Source organism: Electrophorus electricus, chromosome 25 (genome assembly GCF_013358815.1).
Source record: "Electrophorus electricus isolate fEleEle1 chromosome 25, fEleEle1.pri, whole genome shotgun sequence".
NCBI lineage: Eukaryota > Metazoa > Chordata > Actinopteri > Gymnotiformes > Gymnotidae > Electrophorus > Electrophorus electricus.
The window spans coordinates 5514489-5520496 of NC_049559.1; positions in this window are offsets into that span (position 1 = coordinate 5514489).

A 6008-nucleotide genomic window follows, 5' to 3' on the forward strand; every position below is an offset into this window, starting at 1 on the left:
TTAGCCTTCTAATGTAGTACTTATCTTGGTACTAATTCAGTAACACTAACTTATGTGCTAGCCTTTTTGATGGACATATTTTGCAGCCCTTATACTGGTAACATTGTAAGTCATTGCATTTGTAGTTCTAGGAAGTGAATCTGCCAGGTAATGTCTGTAAGGTAATTAATAAACACGCTCTGGAATCACATATTACTTATTCCTGTAAGGTATTTGTCTGTATTTGTCTGACTTTGTCTATAAGGTAATTAATAAACGCATTCTGGAATCACATATTACTGATTCCTCTTTCCTGAAATGGAGTCTGACCAGCTGCAGCCAATTGTGAAAACAGTTGGTACTAGTTTGGCTCAAGAAGCCACAGGTAGACAAAAATTGCAAACACATGGAGATAATGGATGACACAAGTGGGCAGGTAGGTTCTCGCCTGAAAAATGAAAGCACACAATAAGTTTGCAATAATCACAGTGATGTTTAGGCCTTGAGTCTGTTTACAATGCCATCTTTTCTGAAAAATGGGTTTCAGATTTTAACAAAGTATTGTTTGGGCATGAACATACAATAAGCTAATATAGGGTAACCTAGTGCAGGGTATTTGCTTATGTCTTGCTGACAGTACTTGGCTAGTAGAAGTCTATTGTCGGCATATAACTTTTATGTACATACACGTCCTTCCAGTGTACAGTGTGGCGTGATGGGCACTGCTCTTTGAGTCATCATGTGGTTTGTAATGGCGAGTCATGATGGGACCCGTGGTAAGTAGTTATTTTACTGTGTCTGTTGCTGTACTTCTGGGTGTTAAGGAATAAAGATCCATGTTTCAGAAAGGCTGCCTGATGTCTTGTCCATTTTGCTCTTAATATATTAAAGACATTTCAAATAAGTATAATGAAAAATTATTAAAATGATGTTGTTTAAGCATATGAACACACGAAGAGAACAGTGTAATTACAATAATCAACACGTGGAGAAAATATGGCACAACAGTGACATTGCAAGGAACTGCATGTCTCTTTAGAACTGATGAGAAGACCAGGAGTAAACTGATCAGAGAAGCTGGCAGGAGGCCTCAAGGACCATTAAAAGAATTGCAGCAATTTCTGGCAAGTACTGGTTGCTCCCTACATGTGACAACAATCTCCTGAATTCTTCATATGTCAGGCCTACAGGACAGGGTGGCAAGAAAGAAGCCTTTTTTAATAACAACAACAAGGTTACAATTTCACGATAAAGGCAGAAAAGGTTCTGACACGTTTTCTCATGGTTTAATATTTTTTTACATCACAAAAACCTGCCACTTTAACAGATGTGTACACCTTTTTGTGTATACACACACGCCAGGGAGCGAGAGAAGGAGAGAAACCTTTACACTAGTGTCAGCTTAATCACTACAAAATGTAAGGCATTTAAACTGAATTATATAGCTTGGGGAATTCACCTAATGTTACAGAAGGCACTTTTAGATTCTCATTTGTGCTTAAAGAAAAAAGACTGACAGATCAAAGCAAAGGTCCATTAAGACTGAAACCTAATGTAGGGTCTGTGGATACTGCCAGATGACCATGGAATGTTAAGCCTACGGTTGAGCCCACACATACTAGTTATTGGCAGTTAAGGTGTGGAGATGGTATGTCAGACATTTCACTGTCTGGTTGGAAGTACCACAAAACATTATGTAGTCCACAGTAAAATATAGCCTATTACCTATAAAAACAGTTTTAAACAGTTCTACAATAACAAATGCAGTCTACTGTGTGACAATATCACTAAGTGCAAATTGCAACTGTTAGTTAATTCAGTCTAATTAAGGATTTTTATAGTTAAAATGCCCTTTCCAGCATTACCCCTTCTGGCCACCAGAGGTCCGCCTAACCGGAATACTAGTGCTGTTTCCTAGTTACATTATACTCACCTGATTTCCATCACCAGCTATCAATCTTCCTACTTAAACCACCAACTACACTACTAGTAAGGTATTGCCATAGTTTGCAATACCATGTGGATTCTTGTTCTGTAATCCTTTCTGTATACTGATCCTTGACTGTCTTTCGGTGTACTGATCTTTGACTGTCTTGTTTTGTCTCCAATCCCTGCCAAGCCCTTTTGTACTTTAGCTGGTTTTTGCCCTCTGCCTTCTCTGGTTTTTGATTTTGCTGGGGTTTTTTTTGGATTAGTCTTTAACTGGCCCTTTCAACTAGCTCTTTTTCTGTTAAATTATTACCTGCATATGGATCCTTCTCATTTTCTTGAGTCTCACTCATTATAGCCCTAATTACATTTGGCCATAATATTGTCCAACTTCTGCACCTACTGCTAATATAATCACCCTAAACAAGTCCAGTGCCAAAGCATATGACGTAGTTGATATTCATCTGTAAGCAACTATAGTGTATCTTCTCTCTTTTAGAAGCTTACTCTGAAATGTTTCCATTTTGACTTGTTTTAGCTGTTGTAGAGTCAGTTTCTGAAATTCAAATGTTTGTATAAAAGTATAAAAGGTAGAATTTACTTTAATGTTTTTCTGAAGCTAATTAAATTATGTTTTAAGTGCAAATAAGTGGCTAGACAGAGAGTAATCATGCTAATGGAGGTACTAGCACTATATGGATTTATTGTATAATACAGTGGAGACTTAATGCAGACATAAACAAATACAATTACAGTGTTACTGAAGAGGCAGTGAGGACACTCTGACAGAACTCAACACCAAGGCTGTTGGTGTTGGCTGCATCCAGCAACAAACTCTTTTTTGTGTAAACGCTTTGAAAGGCTAAACAAGTAAAACATAAAAAACAAACCTGATTATTAGATTAAACAAATTATTGCCCTCGAATGTGTCAATATGATGAACCTCAGGTGATGTCAGGTAGTGACCAGCAGATGGTTGGTTTAGCCCATTTGTCTGCTGCCTGGCCTCTGCTCTGGTCATAGATAAACCACATAAGACTGTGGCTTATGTTACAGGAGAGGAGCGCCCTCCCTAGCAGGATGGATACCATCCTGCCCTAAAAGGCCAGGCTTGCCCTCGAATGTGTTCCAATTATCTTTAAACCCCTCACTGTTTTGTGAGCACTGCTTGGACATCCAGCAGTTCAGCAAAGATAACTAGCTGTACATTATAACGCCATGCTGCATTGGGATGGGACCAGAGCATACTATAGCATTGGACTTTGCCTTCGCTAACTGACACACCTCTGCAGTAGTATTTTTAGTAATCCCTGTTGCAAAATAGAGTCCCCTATAAACTGTGCTCTTTCAACAGGTTTCTCAGTGGGTGCCTCACTGAGTGGGGCAAATCTGTTGGACACACGGGAGAGGTGTGGTGCTCCCGTGGGTGAGCTGAAGCTCACCTATTTTGCTATAACCTCACCCATTCACCCCACTCCAAGGCCTGTAGTGCCGGATGTGAGGGCTTGTTAAATTTCGCCTAAAGAATCCAGAGCTTGTGCTTCAAATTTCCTCGATAGGTCTAGCACTTTCTAAGGACTGGATATGCACCTCTAGCGCTAGAATCTTCTCTGTCAGACTAGCAATTAATCTACACTTCTCACAAATAAAATTATCACTAATGCCGGACAAAGAATAGCTAAACATGTTGCACTCTGCACATGAAAGAAGAATGGAAATGTTACTTACATTTTAGGTAGTTCTTTGGATGTAGTTTTTGGTGATAAAGTAGTCTTTCATGTCTAGTGGAAGTTGCCAATTTCCAGGTAGAATGTAGTTAAGTCCAAGGAAAAAACTGATAAACAGTTAGAGAACAGTAAGGGCTAGTATGCCTAAACAGTTATAAAGCCATAAGGGCTAGTATGCCTAAACAGTGGTGTTGCTGCAAAACAGTTTCGAAAACAGGAAGCAGCATCTGCTTCACTGCTTGAAATATTCTGGCACTGGAACCAGACAGTCGAGCTCCTAGTCCTACTCATGTGGAAAACCAGTCAAGATTATCCTGATTCAGTACCTCTTCCAGTGTGGTCTCAGTACAAGTTATGACTTTTGGTTGACTGGATAATCTGGATGATCCTGAGGCAGTTATTATGAATGCATGTGAAACATGGAATTAAAAGAGCATTATTCTAAACAAAAATCAAACAAACAACAACAAAAAACCCAACCAATGCAACTCAAAGTAGATTTTAGAATGAACTGTACAGAACATTAGCAGGACAGTACAAATGAATGCTCATCATCCTAAAGCCTGAAGCCCTGTACAGACCTTCCAAGAAACACTTGGTACAGTATTTAAGGTCAGGAGGAAGCTCCATGACGTTTGAAAGATGAGTGTCAGTTTGAATGGCTGTCCTGCTCTCTAAGATTCTGATATATGGGTAATAAAGGTTATTGAGAGAACCACAGAGAAAGGCAACCACCTGGAAATTAGCTCTCGAGGCCCACAGCCAAGGGCCCTGGCTTCTGGAATCGCCTAGAAGACTTTTTCAGATTGTCTCCTAATAGAATAATTTCCTCCAAACCACCCATTAACTTTGCTCCAAACAGACTATTCAGAGGCTTCAACCCCCTGGCTTCCAATGCCTTGTCATCTTTTTCACATTACAATAATAATTCACGTGCAGAAGCCAAACCTTTGGGATTCTAATACTCTGCTATAATTGTTGTAAAATAAATACTCTGCTGTAAACAAATACTTCTTAAACGTGTCCTATAGAATCCCATCTCACTCAAGGAAAACCATAGCTTTGAGAGTAAAATAACTTTGTTTCTCAAGTCATAATATGAGCTATTCGATTTCATTAATGGCATCAGCGTTCGTTTTATCTTCAAGATGAAATAAATCAAAAGCATAGAACATATCTAAAAGTAGCAGGTTGCCATTTCTCAGTGGGTGAGAGATGGAGATATAGATGTATAGAAAAGATGGATAACAGAACATTCTGATAAATAACCTGGCTTCTGACCCGCATGCGAATTCATCGGGTAGGAAAAATTGTTAGCCCAGATACAGCGTCGGTGGGAAGTGCTCAGGTGTCTATGTGGGATACAGTGGAATGGATAAAGCTCCACATCTTTCTCCAATGAGACAATGTCTGCTCCTGAAAGCAGAGTCATGTTAACCACACATCCTAGACATGACCATCAGCATCCACTACCCCCACTGAGTCCTGTAAAGCAATCAGCAGGCACTGGGCTTGGTCTGGATTTTTAACCCAAAGATAAGATGTGCCCTCTCTAAAGACCATCGTGGTGTCAAAGTGTTTTAATTGGTGAACAGAATGTCAGTGGAAAATAGGGGTTTTATCTTCTCCTACTGCTCTTATCTTCTCAACAGAGGTCTTTTATTGGCTTGAAGGTCAAGAAGCCAAACTGAACTTTAAAAGAAAAGTCATCTATCAAGACCCCTGTAGTGGCAGTTTCTTCTAATTCCTGAAGTCACTGCATGAAACTCCTCAGAACCTCCTCAGAATCCTGTGCTGATATGTCGGTTGTATTGTTCTATTGAACACCCCTCCTCGTATAACACAGTGAGCTGTTCTTTCTTAGACACATTTTAGCACTGGCAAGCACAGTGAGAAAAGGAACCTTGATCAGAAATAACAAACAGATCCCCACAAAAAGTACTTGTTCTTTTATGTCAGTGGATGTCTGATTCTCTTAACATATTTATCTGTTCAGTTATGGCCTCACTATGTGTCTATAGAACACCAATGTCAGGAAGGGCCTTTAGAAAAGATCAGAGAAGATGGCTGGAGGCTTTCTGCATGAAAGCAGAAATTCTTCTGCCAGTGTATTAAGGGATAATATTGCTGTTTCCTACTTCTAATATCTCAACAGATGACATTTTTAGTATTTATTTTGGACCAACAATCTCTTTTACAGATTGCATCAAAGTAGTTTCAAGAATAACTGAAAAAGCCATCTGTAAGAGGTGGAAAATGGACAGCATCTGCAGATGGGTTTCAGACTGCCAATTGAGACATGGAGCTAGCCAATATGGCAGCAGCGGGCTGGTCTGAGCCAGGTACATACAGTACTGATGGTGCTTAAAGGTG